Source organism: Capsicum annuum, chromosome 2 (assembly GCF_002878395.1).
Source record: "Capsicum annuum cultivar UCD-10X-F1 chromosome 2, UCD10Xv1.1, whole genome shotgun sequence".
In the NCBI taxonomy this organism is placed as follows: Eukaryota; Viridiplantae; Streptophyta; class Magnoliopsida; order Solanales; family Solanaceae; genus Capsicum; species Capsicum annuum.
Window position 1 is genome coordinate 51,342,310 of NC_061112.1, and position 23,753 is coordinate 51,366,062.

Sequence of the window (23,753 nt, forward strand, 5' to 3'; positions counted from 1 at the left end):
AAGACACCCCTTGGAAATCATTTTTTGGGCTTTAAGATAAGCGATGAACCTTTTTTAGGCACTATGGATCTTCCTTCCCACTCAAAAACCAACTCATTAGGAAATTTGAAAATGACCTTATGGGTCTGACAGTCTAAAGAGGCATAGCATGAGTATAACCAATCCATCCCCAAAATCACGTTAAAGTCCAACATATCCAACTCTATAAAATCTACTAAAGTCTCCCTACCATAGATAGAAACCAGACAACCCCTATATATTCTTCTAGACACATTAGAGTCACCTAGCAGGGTAGACACAGCAAAGGGATCAGAAATACACTCAGGACCAAAACCAAAATGAATAGCCACATAAAGGGTCACATATGAAAGAGTAGATCCCGGATCAAGCAGACAATACACATTATGAGAAAAGAGTTTTAGCATACTAGTGACAACATCAGGAGAAGCCTCAGATTCCTAATGGGCGAAAAGAGCATAAAGACAATTCCAACTAGCACCAAAGCTAGAAGTAGCACCCTTTAGTGTTGTAGCTGCAGAAGTAGCAACATGAACCTTATTAGCTCCAGAAGCAACCCTCAAAGGACAATCCCGTTGTATGTGACCAAGTTGTCCACACTTAAAATACTTATTCCTTCCATCATCATATACCTCACGATGCACCTGCCCACAGAAATGATAAGGGGGAGAAGACGAGGCTGACTAAGCTCTATTGGCTTGAGACTGGACACCCTGTGCCTTAAATCCACTATTGCTCTAAAAATGACGATCACTGAATGGGTTAGGATATGTGGAACTCACCATAGAATAGGAACCAAAATTTCTCCACTTTTTCTTAGACTATTTTCCAACATATTTACCACTCTGTTGCTGACCCCTACCCTAATTTGAATACTAAAACTTCTTACTCTGCCTATCCTCCATCTCTACTTTTCTTCTTCTTTTTCTCTTTGACCTGTTGCATGTACACGGCAAGTTAAGAGATATAGATATCCTTATTCAGCAAGGAGGCTTTGTTTTCTAAAATTAGATTATGGAACAACCCAGAAGAAAATTTTCTTATTCTAGTCCTCATGCTAGACACTAGCTCAAGAGCATAGTGAGATAGCTGATAAAATTTCAAGGCATACTCCTACACTTTTATTCTTCCTTATTTCAAATTCATGAACTTTTTGGACTTCACCTCCCGCAACTCCTGAGGAAAGAAGAAATCCAGAAAAGCACTAAAAAAGTCATCCCATATAGTTGGCTCATCATCCTCTACCCTCGTCATCTCTCACTCCCCATATAATTGATATGCTACATCCTTTAATTGGTATGCGGGAAACTGAACACCTTTAGAGTTAGAAGCATACATTACACAAAAAATCTTCTCTATCTCATTAATGAAATTTTGAGAATTCTCCTCAACCTTTGAAGCAGTGAAAGTTGGAGGACCCAATCTCATAAACTAGATAACTCTAATGACCTCAGAAGATGGAGCAACAGAAGTAACACTTTCAGTCTGAGAGGCCACTAACTGGGAAAGCAAATGGATCGATTGGAAAAATTCAACATTAGACACATCAACCTAGGGTGTTCGAGGAGGGCTAGAGAGAACCGGTGGAACTCCACAAGGGCAATTAGAAGCTGGACCCCTAGATTGGGTTTGAACTCTATAATTAGGATAATCTACGTCCACATTGTCCCCAAGCAAAAATAAAGAGTTTCCACAAACATAAGATCTTCTAGGTGGCATGATCTAAAATGTGAACAAACGAAATTAGAAGGGATTTAAACATCCTAGACTCTACAGCCCAAAAATAAAACAACAAGAAAGGAAAACATTCTTAAATGTCTCGTAGTCTCTCCCTTGTAAGTGTAGCACGCTACACACCCATAAAAGAGACCCTACTTGATACGGCTTTATGGATAGCCAATGAAACCAAACCTATGCTCTCATACCAACTTTGTCACAACCTAAACCAGTCCCTCGCTGTGACGGGTATCTCAAGTCCACCAAATACCGAAGACCACCCATATTGCCTAGTCAAATAGAACATGATACACTATTCAGTGGATGAATTCCAAACATATAAGAAGATAGGAAATAATAAGCTCAAATAAATCTAAAAGTATCAATAAACAAAAACCCAATCCATAGTAATATCCACAAAGCCTTTACTAGTCTGAAAACAATCTAAGTTAGGACATGCCCCCGACCCTAATAATGATAATTACAATGTAAATATGAAGTATTCACTTCTAATTTAGGAAGGGAAATCAATAAAATAATCCAGTATTTTGGAGAATGAAAACTCACCACTTCACCATAAATCATCGAAGAACCGAGTCAATCCACCTACAATGTCTGGAGATGGTTAATGGGTTGAGCACTAGCACGTAACTTAGGGATAAGCATAAAGTATTGACAATTTATAATCCAGCTCAACTTAATGTACATGTTCACATACATGTATGCTTATATATATATATATATATATATATATATATATATATATATATATATATGATGTTATAGAGAACAAGGCTTAGCATGCATTTTTAAAATCTTAACTTAGGCTGTGTAGCATAACCGTCATAGTAAGGTACGCACGGGCTATATGGGTCCAGCTCTCCCTTAGCTGAAAGGGCCACATGCGCATAGTCACATGAACCAGATAATAATCATATGTACATATGCACCATGGGGGACTTGAACCTCTTGGCATATATCAAAGGTGACTTAAGCACCTCGTTATTTAACATGGGGGACTCAAACCACCCAATCATATAATAAGAGGGACTCGAACCACTCAATCATTTAGTCCCCCATGTTAGAAATTGCGGTTTCTAGTATTGGTCCCTCGGGAACTCCATTTTCACGACCCTGCTACACATTCCCTTTTTAATCCTGATTAAAATATTTAACACACACATTCCCATTAATTAAACCATAATACACCTTAAGGCATACACTGTTGGTATCGTCATACTAACTACACTTGCAAGGTAACATAATCATGCAATTAAAATTTTATTAACTTGGGGAAAATAACTCTGTTTGTTCATGAATACAAGGTGGAGAAAATCGACTCCCTTTGTTCATTAAATCAAATCATCATGTTTCAATAACCTTTTTACATCATGCAATTATTACAAAAGTAGTTCAATGTAATTATAATCATACTCAAAATCATTTTCACAAAATTGGATTGGGGTATTACTAATTCAATTATAAGTACTCACAAAATTTGGTGAAATCATAATCCCTTAGTTCATTCACCATGTCCTTACACCCCACAAGTTCTAAACCATATATAAAGTATGAACAATGCATAATAAATCATAGAAAAATAATTTAAGAAACATTCATTCTAAAACCCTCAACCCATATCAAAACCCATACTCAAATCCACCTAAATAATCATATAGCTTTATGCTTTAAGTAAAAAAATTAAGGGTAGAGTTACATGCCTGAAATATCAAAAGTTATGGAAAGAATTTTTCCTTGAAAACTCTAATTGACCAACCTCTTAGAAACCCTAATGTTCTTGCTTGAGAGAATTTAAGAGTGTTTAAGAAGTTATTTTGGTTTATTTTAGAGTGATAATGATACCCTAAAGGGGTTTAAAGTTGTGGGTTATGTTTAGGAAAAAAGAGAAATATCTAGAATTCCCTTAGTAAAAGGACTAAAATTTGTCCGTCAATCATTATGGGTGACCTTACGACTTGTAGGGTCACCCTATGACTCGTGACACATAGTTGTAGCTTAGACAGTACCCTATGGGCACCCACACTGGTCTGGTTACGAGTCATACCATACGACTCATTGCCAAACATTACGACTGATATGCTCCACTTGTAATCAAGACATGAACTATTATGGCATACACCAAATACCCTATGATTTCCACCTTACTACTCATATGGAGTCATTACGACTCGTGACCTCAAGTCGTCACTAAGGCAGTAACTCAGGCAGATCTCATTGGACATATTATGACTTAGGTCCTATGACCCATCAAGACACCCTACGACTTGTAGGGTGAGTCATAATCTGGGAAGTAAGTGCATCTAATAAAACTTCAAGGACTAAAATCTGGGGTGTTTTAATATTAACTATCCAGCCTAGTCTGAAGAAAGTTAAGTCATAACCTACCTTAAATGAAGAAAATGAGGTCTGAACTTCAAAAAGGAGTATTATTCTCAAAAATGGACTTGAAATCAACTAAAACATACAAAAATAGAATCTATACATTAAAAGAAAGTCAATAATACCTATATTATTCATTTCTAGGTTGGGGTCAAAATGGACCCCCGAAATGGGTTTTTGAAAAAAGTAGGGTAAAATTAGAATTTTTAGTTTAAAAATGTATTATCCATGATTAAAGTAACTCATAGGAGAAAACCCAAGTGAAAACGGATTGAAATTGGGGTTTAGATTGAAGAAATACTAATTTAGGCATTCCGGGCCAAAATTCTCAAATTTCACTTTTTAAATCGAGTTTCAAAAAACTTTAAATGACAAGAATCAAATAAAAATAACTGAAATAGGGATTTGGAGCTTATCTAAGCTTTAAAATGGAAGAAATCACCCAAAAACTCTAAAACCCAAAGCTCAAGTGTCAAAACTGATGGAAAAATCGAGAAAGGGATATTTATATTACCCAGGTGCCACTAACGAGGGCACTGGGCCACTTTAGCGGTCATAGATAAAGCGCCCAGGTACTGCTAAAGTGGTGCCCATTCATTGACGTCAGGCCGCTTAAGTCGTCAAGTGGCGCTAAAGCGGCTAATACTTTAGCAGCCAGCTTGCCACTAAAATGGCACCTGCTAGGCTGGCAGGGATGCTTAAGTGTCATATTGCCACTAAATAAGACTCTACTAAATCTCCCAAAGGGTGTGTTTAATGGTCACACCAGTTGCAATGCATGAGTTGGAGACTTGGAAAATTTCAAGTGTTCGCGGATCCCTCAAAATTCATCCTGAATTTCAAGAACATAAATAAAGTATGATACCTTACTAAATTCGGTGCTTTAGACTCAGCAGAGATATCAATTTTTTAAAAAAAAATAGCATTTTCAAAAAAAATACCCCAAAATTCTAATTTCACAACTTTCCAAATTGACAATTAAAATGAGATACCAAGGTCGTAAAATTACACCAACTATGTTACCAACCTAAAATCAACATTTTGGTTTTACTGGTGCAGTATATTTTTCCATCCAACACACAGAATAATAAATATTGACCGAAGCCAACTATCAAGCCTTTATACTCTCCAAAAACCACAAACTCACATGAATCACATTGAAATGTATTGAAAATTGCGGCACTCATTCCCAAAATCCAGAAATACCATAAAGAAACCATGAGGATGGTTTAAATGGTCAAATTATATAGAAATAAATGATTCACAAGAATCACCAAAAATTAAGTCATTACAATGGTAGAGGTTTAGTAAACACTTAGAGTATAAACAGACTTGTATTAGTTAATGAGAATTATTGTATGGACCAAACTAGGTTTTGATAGTTCCATGATATATTGTTGTTGGAATTTTTAGTTATTTCATGTTGTCCATGTTAGGCTCATGTGAACATATATATGGACTTAAGTAACTATTTGTGATCATGTGCTTGAGTAGAGGCTTATGTGCATATTGTTTGTTGATTTAAGAGGATATATTATTGTGATGCCCGAGTGGGGGCTTGACTTAATTTTATTGGTCATGTTTGTGTATTAAATGTCTTATTTATTACTATGTCATTCGAGGGGCTTATGTGCATGTTGTTTGTTGATTTGAGAGGATATATTATTGTGATGACCGAGTGGAGGCTTGACTTGATTTTATTGGTCATGTTTGTGCATTAAATTCCTTATTTATTATTATGTCATCCAAGTGGGGGCTTGACTTATCATCATAGGCCTTATTTGCACATTAGAATGTCTTATCTGGCATTGTGTCGCCAGAGTAGAAGACTTGACTTGACATTATAGTCCTTATTTGAGAATTTAATTGCATTATCATTATATGGATGCCTGGGTGAGGGGTTGAGAATGATATAATTGATGAATACACGATAATTGTTTAAGACTGATATATCTTATTTGTGAGTCCCCTCCATAAATAACTTTCCATAGATTGACCATGAAATGAACAGTGTTGGCTCACCTAGATTAATGTTCCTACCCTGTATTTGAAAAATATGTTGATTGTTGTGTTAAGTTACCCCGATAGAAAGAAATGATGTAATTGTAGGATATGGATTGTTTGGGGAACCTTGAGTAGTTTGGGTGGTGGTTCTCTCCATCACTTTGGATTAAGGTAGATTATCGATGATGCTTGCTAAATATATGTGGTTTCATACTCACCCTTGCTTTTTTTTTCTACACCCCGTGCAGGTATTGGTTCGATTGGTAGATGGTAGACGGCGTTTCGTCAGAGTTAACATAGTAGAGATCGAGGTAGTGCATGAGGGACATTGAAATATTTTGGATCTCTCTATTTATGTCTTATGTTTTTATTTACATCTAAGACAATTTAGATGCTCATTATTATTAGCTGAATCTATATAAAGGCTTGTACTGATGAAAACCAAACATGAGATGTATCTTTGAGACTTGTGAGTCGTATTTATATATTTGGAATTCTTCTATATCTTTTGTTTCCACGCTTGAATTTCCTTTAACTCTTGTTCTTTAGGTTGGGTTAGGCTTGCTTGTCCGGTGGGTGTGACAAGTGTCATCATGTGCCTATGTTTGAATCGTGACATCTTATTCTTCTTTTTAGTCTATTTTTATGAAAGAATGTCTCGTTGCTATTCAACAACTTTTTAATTCAATTTTTTTGTGTGACATTTTTAAGACCAGTAGATTAAAATATATTTTGATGCATTATATATATATATATATATATATATATATATATGTGTGTGTGTGTGTGTGTGTGTGTGTGTGTGTATGTATGTATATACATATACATACTTTGTGATCGTAAAATTCAAAGTCTTCTTTAATTTTTCAATTTTTTTGTCAAATATTCAAAACCTAACAAATAAAAACGTGTACAAATTCATACATAATTTACCCCCACGTCCCATTTTAGTTGGTCATCTTGCTAAAAATAAATGTCTCATATTAGTTGATCTTACTAAATCAAGATAGAATTAATTATTTTCTTTCTCATTTTACCCCTACAATTAATAGTATACATTAAAAATGAACAGTTACAATTTTAATGTCAATTTTTATGCACAATGAATATCATTAATATGAATAAAGGATAAAATAAAAAAAATCATTTAATTTTTAATTTCTTAATCATCATATAATGAAATATATCCAACAAAAATAAGACTGAAGGAATAGTGCTAATTACTATTAAATAAGAGGTAAAAAGAATTGAGAGAAGCACACACCACACCGTCGACGCGTGTGCTTCATCGAAATTTACTTGCTAATTAAGTGGTAGTTGTGTCATTTCATGAGTGTCTAGACATAGAAATCCAATATAGTTAGGGTTAGAAAATGGGCAGTTTAGGCAGAATTTGGGCAAGCCAAAATGGGCTAAAGCAACATTTTGGTAATAAGTTGTTTGGTAACTAGCACACCACAAGAGAAAATAAATTAGACATGTATGATAAATAAGTCGTCTAAGTTGAAAGCTTAGGATTGCCACTTAAATTTCTGTTGGGGGCAGCAAAATAAACTTTGCTGATAGTTATAGAGCATCCTCATTTCTACTACTACATGGACTATACATTTCATCTCTTGTGGCCATTTCAGTTATTGTTCAAATTTCTTCCTTGTGATTAAAACTTTAACAATTTTACACTTTGTGTAAAAAAACAAAACATTACACTTTGTGTAAAAAACAAATCAAACATTACACTTTCTGTAAAGACTACCTCTTGTGATCATAATCAACACTTCTTTCACGCCATTAGAGAGGTAAAATTTTAGGATTAAAGGTCTTTTGCTGGAAATTGGTTCCACTTAATTGTTATTTTCTTCTTTGGTTGATTGAAGTTATTTTGTGGAGACAAGAGTAGTGTAGGTTGTATTAGTAGTGAACTTAGAATTTATTGCAATTTATGGAATGTAATTTGAAATGAAACAGCATATGCAGAAGTATAGAATGTTGAGTCCAAAGAGAGTTAAAGTGTGGATCGATAATTCACCAACATACCAGCAATAGCAGCCTTAGCAAACTGATGAAAACGTGCCAGTGGTATACTATCTTTGTAGAAATCAATAACTTAACCATCCTCATTTCATGGAGGTAGTTGTGTCTTTCCCTGATTATTTATACTTATGAGGTAATGTTTATCTGATTATTCATTGAGACATATATGATGAATGTGATTATGTAAGGTAAGTCATAAATTATATATAAAATAGTCTCTCCATCTCTAAGGTAGAGCTAAGGTTTATGTACACTTTACTCTTTCAAGACCCCACTTTGTAGCACCACACTGGGATGTTGTTATTGTTATAAGCACAAATTCTTGTTATTTCCATTGTTTATGTCTTCTTCGCAATCTTGAAGATGTGATCAAGAGGTTTAACGTTTTGACAGGCAAGGGAATGGCTTCATCATACTCTTGGTCCTGCAAGAGGTAAAGACTGAACCATTTAAATTCAATTGTAAAGGTTTGCCTTCAGTGAAATAGAAAATTATATGGTTTATAGATTGTCATCAATTCCACTTTCATGTGAATATTACATTTCTGATCTGTTAATAATGAAGCAACTACAAGAATAATGAAAGATATGCAAAGAATTTTTATGATAGTGAACCATCACTTATTGCTGAAAATCCAGGTTCTTCGTGTAAAGATTCTTTAGGTTTAAGAGTGAGCATGATCAATAACATTGATGGCCTTGTTGATGCTTCCGTTCATACTCATAACTAGGCAAACAATTTAAGGTTTCCAAGATGAATGATTCATCAGAGGTACATGTGAATTCAGATACACATCCACCATCATCATCTGATGGTAGAAAAGACACATTGATATCTCTCATAATATGCTAAAGCAACTAATGTCTTGTGGATCAGTTTCAGTAAAGAATCATAGATTTCGCCTTATACATACATACAAGCCAAGATTAAATTTCGAAAAGCTTAATTGCTTGACAAGGAATAAAAGGTTAACCGGTCTGAGTTTTGAAGATTTAACTCCTCCCATTTTTATGACACATGAACATGGAAGATGCAATCACAAGTTGATGAATTAAAGAGGGCGCAGTTCATTGATCAAATGCTTCGTGTTGAAGCTCTCATACTCAATAAATTTGGCTACAGGGTGAAAGATCAAGACACATTAACTTTCAGATATTTAATAAACAAGATAAGCATTTGAAGCTTAATATGTTTCTTTGAGCTTGGGTTGTGTACCTCGCCCCTACATTGGTTAAATATTCTTGTGAGTACAAACTTTGCACATTAATTTGCTTCTCCCTTTTGCGGTATTATAGTGTATGCTCTGTATTTGCAATGCTAATATACTCTTATATATTTTGAACTTCCTTTTGGCATGTATGACTCCTATACTGGACGTTTATAGAATGGAGAGCTGGAATCTACCCAATTCTACACCATTTTCAAAAACAAATGTTGTTTATGAAGCTGCAATTCTTCCTCTGCAAACTCAGCATACAACTCTTTCAAGGACTATGTCTAACATTTAGTTACATTATTCTCTACTGTTTTCTTATTGTTGGGCCCGTGCCTTGCACAGGCGCCACACACTAGTATTATTGACAAGAGGGGAAACACGAACAAGGTGTCTCTTTGAGGACTAGACAATACCCGGAGATGCCTTCTTTCCCAATTGGAATATTGAACCATGTTGTCAATGGAGAATAATATGGACCAATGTCTTAATTGGTTTTTGTTCATGTGGACCTTTGCTTTTTTTTTTTGTCGCGCACTTACAAAAAAATACCTATGTTTCAGCAATATGAAAGTGTTTTTAGTCTAACTTTAAAATTATAATTCTTAGTCTCTTTTTTCTCTTTTCTCATTTTTTCTTTTTACTTTCTTTTTTTTAATTTCTTTTTTTTCTCCTATTAAATTATACATATACAAATGTTACATATGTATCAAATGATACATTTTTATACAACTTGAACACTTCACATACAAATAATACTTGTTTATATACAAATATAAATGATAATTTGACATACAAACACTAACGATACATTTGTAATGAATGACACATTGCATATTCGTATATTTTAGACTCAAGCAAAATTATTTAATCCATACACTTATTTGTATATCAATACAAACGATAAATTATACATATTCACGGCTAAACTTTTTAAATACAAATAATAATTTTATTTTACATATATAATATGATACAAATAAATATAAAATATAAAATAAAACAACAATAACAAAAAGAGAGAAAAATACAAAAAAATGAAAAAAGGAGAAAAAATGACAAAAAAAGAAAAATTAAAACAAGAACGAAAAAAAACTATAAAGAAAAATGAAAAAAATATAAAAAATGAAAATAAAAAATAAGCAAAATAATGCAAAAGAAATAAAGAGAAATTGTAGATAGAGAAAGAGAGAAATTAAGAGACAAAATTAAATAAACGAGAAATGTTAGGAATTATATTTAATTAATAAAAAAGACTATAAATTATAATTAGTTAAAATTTAGGATAAATGAAATAATTAAAAATTTATGCTTGTTAATCCACATAATTATTATTTTTTTATTATTATTATTTTGTCCCTTTGTGTGGGTTTTATTTTTCTTATGGTAAAAAGACAGAAATGACCACTCAACCGAAATTAATTCCACAAAAATGATCATGGAGTTCAAATTTTATTTTCTAGCTATTTTAATTAATTTTTTTTTTGTTCTATACGGTTTCTATACATATCTTATGCATATAAATATTCTATATAAAAATTATATAGTTTTAATACACAATTTATACAATAATTGTATAATTTTTTTACACATTTTATACAATATATAATTTTTATACACTTTCTATACATGTTTTTATATATATATATATTTTATATATATATATACATATTTGATAGAACTATACAATTTATATACATATATCTTATATAGATACATATTCTATATATCAATTATACCTCTTTTATACAATTATATGTAATTATTATTTTTAAACAACCAAAAGTAAATCACAACATTTTTAGTTAAAAAATTTGTAGCAAAAAAAAATTGAAATAATTTTAGAAAAGGGTTGAATGATCCAAGTTGGAAACTGTATTAATAATGTGTATGGACTGTATTAATATGATATATAAATTATATTTGAACTATATAGACCAAAATAACTCAAATTAAAAAATATCTATAATGTGGAAAAAGTTTAGGTGACCGGTTATTTTTTGGCAAAATATGAAATGTTAGTTTTAAAAATGCCATGTCTTTTTCCCTTTTCTTATCTTATCTTGTTTCATCAAATACGACAAAGAAAGTTTTGGTTGGGCAAAAACCAATCAATGAATTTATAGACCAATGGGCTACCATAGTACCACCAACTTTCTTAGGAGTGTACATTGGCTGCCTTTAACACTGTCTCCACAATGAGAAAAAATGGTAGGATGCTCCAATAAAGGCACATCACTGAAGACTAAGGGCTAGTTCGATAAGACCGATAAGGAATAATTTTAATTTTAAGTTTTAGTATGAGTTTACTTTATGTTTAGTTAGAATAATTTATTTTAAAATTAATTATTTCAAGATTATAATATTATTTTATCTTTCTTGAAAATGAGATAGTGAATCTAAAAATAGCTAATTTCGAGATAATTTGAAAAAGAGACTATTGACCAATAGATAATTGAACTCCAATACCATTTTGCTATGAAAATCATAATTTTCTGGAGTTAAAGTTGTATTTGTTAATGAATATAAATTAATATTGTGTTTGAAATTTTGTGAGATAAGTATGAAAGAAAACAAGTGAAATTTGTTTTCACTTTTTTAAATATAATTTTGGAATGATATTTAGATTCTCATGATCAAATATATACTGCTTTTACTTTTTTACTAAAATGAACTAATTTTTCAAAAAAAAAAAAAAAAAAAGTAAAAACGAAAGCTAAACAGCTAAAGAAAAAGAAAACTTTATTTTCACTCATTGAGGATCAATTTGACCTATTATTTGAGGTATATTAGTGTAGACCCGTAGACCAAATATACTATTACATGATAGGTTAACATACATTAATAATAAAATAATTCTTTATACCGACAAATATATATATTAGAGACAAATTAGTCTAGACCAGCAGATATAAAGAATTAAAACAAATAATATCTGAAAAATATAAAGAATTAAAAATAAGGATAAAAAGACTACAGTATAACATAGTTGTCGGAGTTAGTAAAAACTCAATAAATGCACAAAAGGAAGAAATATTAAATTTAGAATCAACAATAGATTGTCTAGAATATATATATCAATATAACCTATATACATTTAAATAAAATAAACAAAGAAGAATTTATAATAGATGAAAAAACATATGAAATTAAAAATAAAAATAGTCTTCTCTAATTTAGGAAGAAGATATAAGAAAATAGGTGAACATTTATATTTAATGTTAGAAAAAGAAGAATAAAAATTAGAAGATAAGTTGATAGCCATGGTAAGAATAGAAAGAGAAAATGAAGAAATAGATAGGAAAAAATAAATAGATAAAATAAAAAAACAAACCACAGAAGAAATACGAAAAATAGAAAAAATTAAAAATAGTAGGATTGCTGAATTAGAAAAAGAACTACAAATACTAAAAGACCTGTATGAAAAAAGACGAAAAGAAAAAAAAAAGAAAATAATAAAGAACAAAAACTATTAAACGAGATAAATCAATTTAAAGAAAAATTAGAAATAAAAAATAAAGAATCAGAAACCACTGAATTAGAAATAAAAACAATAGATGTTGAAGAAACAAATAATTATGATTCGGAAGGTAGTGAAACATATACAGAAATTCTAGAAAACATAGAAAAAATAAAATTAATGAAAAACTAGAAGTAATTAATAAAGAAAACTTAAAAAATACAAACACAGAAATAAATGCTCTTAAGAAAGAAGACGATGAAAACATAATACCTAGTACATCAGAAATAAGAAAACCAACATATTATTATAAAGATAAGTTTAAAAAATATAACCTAAAAAATGAATATAACAAATGGACACCAAAATAAATAATTTATAAAAATTATAACTTTTTAGATTTAGACTGTGTAATAGACACAAATAAAATAATACAATTATGGGTAGGATACATGTCAAAATAATTATTAGATAATAATATAGATACAACGAATACACCAGAATATATAGAAAGGACATCAATAGGAACAGTAAAATTATGATTTTTAAACCTAGTCGAAGCAAGTAAAAAAGTATTAAGATTTGATAATAAAACGGAAGGAACATTAACAACTACTAAAATATCACCAACAGAAATATTGAAAAAATATGAAGTAGCTATAAGAGATGAATTTAGCAGTATAACAACAGAAGAAGAAGAAGAACAAAATAAAGAAAAAGATACGAATAGAAATTTAATGTTAAAATTAGAAATATGTAATATGTGCTATATAGATGAACATATGTGCGCATTTAAAGAATACTACTATAAGGAAACATATAATACAGAAGGAAGTAAAGAAATAAGAAGATTATATTTTAGTAAATTACCTGAGCTATTTAGTTCAAAAATAATAAAGAGTTGGGATGAAGCAAAAATAGTAGATACCCTAGGAGTATGAATAAAATTTTTACAACAATGGTATAGAAATCTATGTGAAAAATATAGAGAAGAAATAAAAATAGAAAAAACATTAATAAGAAATTTAGCATGTTGCAAAGATAAAATAGCACCTCAATTTAGATGTGAAGAAAGATATTATGAGAAAAGAAAAAGACATAAGAAATATAAAAATACAAAAACTCAAAATATAAATATAAGAAATCAAGAAAAAGATATTATGTAAAAAATTATAAACATAAAAGACCATATAGGAAAGAAATCTATAAAAGAATGTACTTGTTATAATTGTGGAAAACTAGGACATTTAGCTAGAGATTGTAAAATGCCTAAAAATCCAAAAAGGAAACAAATATCAGAAATAAAAATAGAAAATATAGAATATATGCAGATAGATTATATAGATTATGAATTAGAAAGTGATGATAGTATATATGAAATTTCGGAGAATGAAACAGATAATGAAATAAATAGTGAATTAGATGAATCAAATGACTGAAGAAGATATAAAAATGAATCAAATAACTGAAGAAGATATAAAAATAATAACAAAGGAAGAATATTTAAACGAAGAAGGAACTGATCAAAATATAATATTTGATAATAATATATTTGACGAAATAAAAGGAAAAGAGTTAGAACTAAGTGTAGAAAAAATATTTAAAATACCAACAATAAAAAATTTATTTAGTAGAAAAAAATGAAGAATACTACGAAGTAAGCCAAAAGGAACATGTAATAGATTGTAGATATGCAAAAGGCAGAGCTAGTATACCACTAGTAAAAAAAGGAATAATTAATAAAGAAATAAATGATATAAAAAGTAAAGACCCAATAAAATATGTACACCTTGGAGGAACAGAGATATTGATAAAAGCATGTTTTAGAGAAAGAATAGATACACCAATAGAATTATATATAGCAGATGATAGAATTATAAAACCTATAGAAAAAAAGTATAATAACTGTCATAAAAGGAAATTTAATATACCAAAAATTTTAATTTATAATAAGTGCGAATTATTCAGTAGCAATAACAGATAAAATAATAGATAAATCATTAGTATTATACTAGAAAATATCAGGAATAGAACTAACCCCAGGAAGTAAAATATTTACAGCAAGATGTAAAAATCTATATGTATTAACAACAAAACATAAAATAACGAAAAAAGATAAAATTAATAAAATACAAATCGAAAGTCCTTTTGAACAATTTGTAAAACTAATTGATAATAATGATTATAGTTACAAAGACATAGATATAGAAGAAGATTTAAAAATAATAAATGATAGAATAAGTACAACAAAAAAATAGCTCGTGAAAAACCAGAATCATCAAGCTCATAAAAAAGAACAAGTTATGAAACAACTTCAACAGTTAATTTAAATCAATATTACATAACAAAAACAATAAATGAAAAAGAATATTTAATACTCTTAAACACAGGACAAGAAGAAAATTATATAACAAAATATCTAGTAAAAAGTGAAGAAATAAAATCTAATAGTAATATATGCCCAGATCTACCAAGGAGTCTAATAAACATAAAGATACGACAAAAAAAATAATAATAAGAGTCAGAAAAATAAAAATAGAATTTGAAATAAAGAAAGAAATGCAAAAATCAGACATAATATTAGGAATAAAATGGTTAGAACAAGTAAAACCATACAATATAGAACATACACAATTATCTATAACAAGACACATTAGAACTAGTTGTGTTTTTGATAAATAAAAAAGAAATAACTATATTTTCAATAGATAAGGTAGAAATAATAAAGAAAAGATTAAGACAATTATATAGTGAAGATCCATTAAAAGGATTGAAAAAAATATAAAACTACTATAAAAATTGAATTAATAGATAAAAATAGAATAATAACTCAAAAACCATTAACATATAATCTTGACGATTTAAAAGAATTTAAAATGCATATAGATGAATTATTAGAAAAACAGTATATACAAAGAAGCAATAGTAAACATAATAGCCCAGCATTTATAGTAAATAAACATAGTGAACAAAAAAGAGGAAAAAGTAGAATGGTGATTGACTATAGAAATTTAAATGCAAAAATTATGACATACAATTATCCAATACCAAATAAGCTATTAAAAATAAGACAAATACAAGGATATAACTACTTTAGTAAATTTGATTGTAAATCAGGATTTTACCACTTAAAGTTAGATGAAAATTCTAAGAAATTAACTGCATTTATAGTACCACAAAGATTTTATGAATGGAATGTGTTACCATTTGGATATAGAAATGCACCAGATAGATACCAACACTTTATGGATAGTTATTTTAAACAATTACCTAATTGTATAGTATACATAGATGATATACTACTATATACAAAAATTAAAGAGGAACATTTAAAATTATTAGAACAATTTACAGGTATAATAGAAAAATCGGGAATAAGTTTAAGTGAAAAGAAAGCCAAAATTATGAAAACCAGATAGAGTTTTAAGGAATACAAATAGATAAAAGTGGAGTAAAAATGCAACAACATATACAAAAAATAATAAATTCAAAAGAAGAATTAGATACCAAAAAGAAATTACAATCATTTTTAGGATTAGTAAACCAAATAAGAGAATATATACCAAAATTAGCAGAAAACCTAAAACCATTATAGAAAAAATTAAAAAAAGATATAGAATATAATTACAACGAATAAGATAAAAAACAAGTTCAAAAAATAAAAATACTTTGTAAAGAGTTACCAAAATTACAATTCCTAGATGAAAATAAAAAATTTATATATATAACAGAAGCAGATGCTAGTGAATATAGTTATGGAGGGGTACTTAAATATAGATATGAAGAAGAAAATTGTAGATACTACTCAGGTACATTTAATGAAACAGAAATACATAGAAAAGAATTATGTTCATTATAGAAATGTTTATTAGCATTTGAGTCATACATTGTATATAACAAGTTTATTGTACGAACATATAATACACAGGTACACTAATGGTTAACAAAGAAAATACAAAATTCAGTTACAACGAAAGAGATTCGGAGACTAGTATTAAATATATTAAATTTTACATTTACAATTGAAGTAATTAGTACTAACAAAAATGTTATTGTAGATTACATATTAAGACAAAGCTACACAGACTGATATAATAGAAGATGACGCTTTAGAAAAAATACTCAAAACCCTAACTACGCTTTCAATAATTGTGGACAGTATGAGTAATGAAATAGAAAAGCTAAAGACTAATGAAGTTAAACTAAAGTCTAACTCTATGAATCAGCTAACTCAGCAGTGTGCAGAGCAATGTCGATCGAAAGACATCAAAATTTCAGAGCTAAAAGGAGACGTTGGGACACTCCATAAAATCCATAACAATTGCAGGTACAAGCAAAGGAGTTAGTGGACAAAGATATCAGAACATAAACATGAATAAGACATTTGAAAAACCATTTATACCAAAAACACAAAAAGACCCCTTGTTCATACCCTCACAAATTACCACATATCGAGAAAGTTTGAACCAAGATAAAAAAGCCTATAACCACATAACCCGAGCATACATAGAAAATATCAACAAAATACAGACTTATCTAAACCTTAAACCCAGAGCCACAGATATCCAAGAACCAAACGCAAACTATATAACCTAAAAATTACAAAGTTACAACAAGTTAATCGCACTACCGAAAACTAACCCAAGCTTAGTTAAAAATTATTTCAATTATGGATTATTAAATACCGTATATACCTATGAAGGAAATGAACTAACAGATATACCAGAATTATATAGAGCATTCACCACTTATAAAAGAATAACCTAAGGGAATCTATTTTTTATAAAGTTTTATACTGCACCAACAGAGATATTATATGACGAGATCAAATCAGTTATACAAATTATAACAACAGGATTAACCAAAGATATGATTATATCGAAAGATATTGTTCAGCAGCCAGAGATACCTAAAATTGAGATACCTGATTTTTAGGCAAATAAATGACTTATTGGAATATCTACAATTGTTCAAAAATTAGCAAATGATTATATTAATGGAAATCCTATATGGAGCTATTATTCAAGAGATCATCAAATGATTTATTCAAATTCAAGAGAATACGACAAACAGATATGGAAGATGCTAGACAATGGATTCTGACATTACTCAACCCAGAGAAACAACCAACTGCAAGAGCAATTAGGAAGAGATTTATTTCAGAAGAATTATTAACAAGATATTGCAAAATGATAGGACACAAATATCCAGACCATCTATGTTCAAGATGTAATGGAGAAGATAATATTATCCCGGAAGCCCAACTAGAATAAAAGAAAAAATCAACCAAGAAGATAAGGACGCCAGCTAAAAGATAAAAATCAACAGAGCAATAATGAAGGGAAAGAGGACAAGATAATAAAAGTTATGAAAGAAAGTGACATGTGAATAGTTTTCTTGACTTTAGATACGTAAGTTATTATAGCATTTACTAGTTTTTTATAACTTTGACTTTTCTATGGCAAAGTGTCATTATTGTATAGCTTTAGTCTTTATTAATTTTGTCTTTTTGTAGAATAGTCTTAAGATTTTTTTAAAGTCTTTTGTAAATAGGACAAGTGTAAAGTAGAAAATAGTTTACACGTTTTCTTTTAGGCTATATATATGTAAGCCATTCGGCAAGATAAAGGCAAGACTTTCATGTGTTGAAAGCAAGCTTTCCCTCTTGTACACAAAAAACCTTTTGAATATTTAATAAAAAAACAGATATATTTCTAAGAAAAAGCTATGGATAAACAAAATCCAGAATTATCAAACCTACCAAAACAGGTATATTTATTTACGATTATGAATAGCTAAATTCATAAATTCCTGACAATCATGATATGATAAAATAAGTTCATGTTAGTTACTTTATAGTAAAATTATTCGAAGAATAGCATGTTAAGAAGTTTATTAGCAAAGTGGAAAAGGAGAAAAATCCCTAAGAACTATGCCATCCTAAAGGTGAAACCGGCGAGGCAAGAAAGCCGTGATAGAGGAGTAGCTAGAGTAGAGGCGCTGTTTAAGAAAAAAGTATCCAGATTACCATGCTAATAGTGACCGAAGAACATGTTAGTTAAGAATAATCTAGTATATAGTAATCTAAAATGATCATATTTTTTTATGTGTATGATTGAAGGAAATATTTTGAAATAACATCATATGAAAAATGAATACTTATTTATCTGACGAAATGGTAGATAAATTTAAAACACTTGTTTTGTATGTACTTAAGGATATAAAAAATATAGATATAAGAAAAATCATATGGGAAAAAATATTTGGTAAATATTTTATGACTAGAATAAATTATATACTACACCTACCTACCTACTCTTACAAATATCTACATGCCAAACCTACACATCAACCATGATAAATTACGTATATTTAGAATATTGGAAAAATGGATATGAAAAATATACAATTAATAGAAAGACTAATGAAAACAAATCTAAAAAAATATATGAGAACTAAAGATACAAAATATATAGAATTCCTTAATGAAAACATATAAGAATTATTAAGATTAAAACAAACAACCAGTAAATATTATGATAAAGCATTTAATAAACCATAAATTACTAAAATCTAATTCCAAGTTATCCAAGTTATTCGTAGAAACCTAAGCATCATATGAACAATATGACAAGCTATATATCTGATGAAATTAAGATACTTATTTTATATATCATTAAAGACTAAGAAATAGAAGACATAAGAAAATAATATGGGAAAAAATATTTCATGAAGAATCATTAAGTCTAGAATGGTTAGAAGATATGCATGATCTTAGCTTATATTATTCAGATAGTAATTACTCAGATAATAATAGTTATTATTCAGATGGATATTATACAGATTAAAAATGTTAGAATATATTAAAAGAGTTAGAGAAAAACAAAGTTGGCTATACGAAGAAATTAATTATAGAAACCAGCTTAGAAAAGGAAGAAAATAATTAAAAGAAAGATTAGTTTGGATAGATATAACCATGAAACAACTAGAATTAAAAGACAGTTTAGAATATGATTTAGACATAGAATTATTCATAGAAGAAAAAGATAGGATAATTAACGAAATAGATAACCTAGAATTTAATATTAGGTATAGTACAATTAGAATAAATTATTATAAAGAAATTTGCAGTATTACAACTACTTTAGGATAAATTGATAAACTATGTATATTTAAAATATTAGAGACAAGATATGGAAGAAATAAGATTAACAGAAATACTTATGAAAGAGAATTTAATTGAATATTTTAAAACAAAAGATATAGAATATTTAGAATACCTTCAAAATAATATACAAGAATTACAAAGACTAAGAGAAAAAACTAAAAAATATTACAGTAAAGCATTTAATCAAATATCATTTAATCACCCCCAGCATATTAACATCAATAAAACTAAAATAAATAAATTAAAAATAAAAATGTTTAGAAAAGTTAAGAAACATTCAGTCATAAATAAAAATAGATCCATTAGAGTTATAATAGATCTATTTTATTTACCCAAGTTATCCGCACCCCTCTACAAATTTTGATAGTCTTCACAAGAGTTTTTTTTGGTATTTTAATTTTTTTCGTAAAATGAAATTATTACACATGATAGTTAATAGTGCTTTATATATATATATATATATATATATATATATATATATATATATATATATATATATATATATATTTTTATTTTTTTTTTCTATTCTCATCCTTATTTTTTTTGTTAAGATCATTTTAGTTGAATTTTTATAATTGATTTTTTCTTGCCACTTGTTAGATGATTATTTAGTGAAACCTCCCTTTATTTTAAATCAACAATCACTTTAACTCAAAAAAAATTCAAGCTAACTTTATTACAAAATAAAAGTTTGCAATAATTTTCAACTACAACTTCATACATATAGTATTCAGTTTTCAAAATATATAATTAAAATGGGACGAATAGAGTGCTCTTGTAAGAGGTGTGAAAAAAATAAATATAATAAGTAAATAGACCGAATTGAGTAATCTATAAATATAGTTTAATTGTCATTGAATATTCTTATAGATCATTTTTTTAGTTAATTTATATAAAGGCTCTAAATTAAGATTATAATTATTATAATATATATTTGAAATCAATGATTTTTTAAAGAAGATTCATTGATGAAAAAAAATTATTTTGCAAAAACTATTACTACTAAAATTATGAGCAAAGTTAAAACTCAATAAGTATCAAAATAAATTTATTTTTAGCTATAACTAAGAAAATACATACTAGCAAATTTATAAAAGTATCAATATGTTTTCTATTTATGATATTCATCGAATCATATTAAATATTTTAAATCATGTCATTATATAAAATATTAAGTTACTTGTAGCCTTTTGATATATTCTAATTCTCTAGTAATATTTTCTTCCTCACAAGTAATATTATATTTAAAATTATCTAATTATGTGGTTAACAACTTTAATAACTATGAAAACTTAACAAACTTGCTTAACATACCATTAGATTATTATAAAGTAAAAAAATATTTATAATACAAATTATAGTTTTAAAACAAAATTATTATTATTTATACTTTGAGTTGAATCCGGACTTAACACGAACCTCCGTGAAACTAGTACTATAAATAGATTAAAATATATTAATAATATAATACACAAATTCTTTATACTAACGAGTACATATATCTTAAATTTAACAAACAGTGTTCAATCACCTAAAATACATGGTACGAACATATTGTCAACAAGTTGCATTCATGGAGTAATATAAAGCTTTTTGCATGCTATAAACAATTAAGATATTGGTCCAAATTAATCTCCACTGACAGAAATAATTGGCAGATAGAATTGTGACAAGAGAATTTGTTTGTTAAAAGCAACTAGTTCAAAAAAGGATTTTAAAATAGTATAATAGTATTGCACATCTTGCAGCCTAACATTAATTAACATTTTCCCACCGAATCCGTTTCAATGGTGGATATGTAATGGTTTACTGCTATGTGTACTTTATTTATACTGTTACCCTTAAGTTGTTTAGTGGTTAATCACTCGGTTCGTTTTTACTTGTAACTAATTTCTTAATTAAATTTTTATTTTTATTTATCATTTTCAGTATATTAAGAAAAGATAATTTTTTTTATTTTTTATATTTAGCATTAATAATTTTTTCTTCAAGTTAATTTTAAAACACAATATAAAGATTATTTAATAGGGATACTATGATAAAATAGTCATGTTGCTAATTACTTTTTTTTAACATCTTTCACAATACCTGAAGAGATGGTTCATTAATAGACCGAGGGAAGAACTAGTTATGCAAAAATTTATGCAAAGGTTAGTTATTTGGAATTTATTTATTTCATCTTTTATCTTGTGTAAAATAACACATAGATTCTTTTACATGTGTATTAGTTATGTGAATTTTTAAATTGCCAATCAAATATTATATTAGCTTTATAAATAAATAACTTACCTACTAACTAGCTATACAAAATATCGTATTACTTATGTTTAATTTTAGCTATACAAAATATCGTATTACTTATGTTTAATTTTATACCTACATCACCTGCAAACCAGTGGTCAAATGACCCATTAGTATTGATATAAATTAATTAAAATTTCTTGGCGAAGAAACAATCCCATTGGGGAAATGCTGGTTTTCTCCTCTTTGTAGAACTACTTTTCTTTGTCCAATTAGGAAAGTTAATCTTTAGGGGTCGTTTGGTGTGAGGTGCTGAAACAAATAATTCTGGGATAAAATTTTTTAATGTATGTTTACTTGGCAATAATCAGGATAACTTATTTCAAGACTAATAAATAGTACCGGGATAAGTTATCCACACAATTGGTGGGATGTTATATCACCATAATTTATCCTTGGGATAAATTTCTAAAAGAACAAAATTACCCCTACCTATATTCATGCACGGGGCACTTTATGTACGTACATATGTGCATAATTAATCAATCAATCTAACTCAACCACTTTAGGCGATTCATAAATTATACTGACATAACCATATACATAAATCAAATAGTAAGGTAGTAATTTTATATTTATGCAAATGATAAACATTATAATTTGATCATCTAGATGGCTAACAAACTATATAACACAGGTAGACATGTTAAATAAATATAAAAATATTTTATGCATATTAATATTTTTCACATTTTATGTTAAACATTTGATGAATAATAAACTAAAAACTTTTCATAAATGCATAAAATGTAGATGAATATTAATTTTTATTTGTTTTAAGATGAAATTTTTAATGAATTAATCCTCAATATTTTTATAAATATTAAAATTATTAGAGTTTTAATTAACCTATCTTCAATTGAGTAGTATTTACCGACAACCTAAATTACCCCCCAACCCACAAATCCATATTAGCCTCTTATAACTAATTTTTCATCCAAAGACAAATTTAATTAACTAGCACATGCCTTGTCGTAGTTATAAGCCATTTAAGCATTTGCACTGAAATGTTGATCACTATATTATATGAGTGAACCGTGTTCACAATCGACTCCATTGTTCGATTACATATTTTAAATTAAATAGTTTTTTAATCACTTGAAAATTGATATTATATATATATCAATTAAAATGAATTTTAATATTCTATATTATATGAGTGATATGTGCTAAATGAAGTGACATAAACATCAAATTTTCTTTTACTTTAACAAATTAAAGTTGGAAGTTTTTATTTCAAACTAAATAAGATGCAGTATGATTTTTTCTAAACACACATGACATAATCATGAGAAGACACATTCAAAAAATAAAAGCTAAATAAGATGAAAGTTTTATTTTTAAAATACACATGATATAATCATGAAATTGCACACATGCAAAAAAATTAAGCTAAATAAGATGAAAGTTTTATTTTTAAGAATAAATATTTAAAGCTTGAA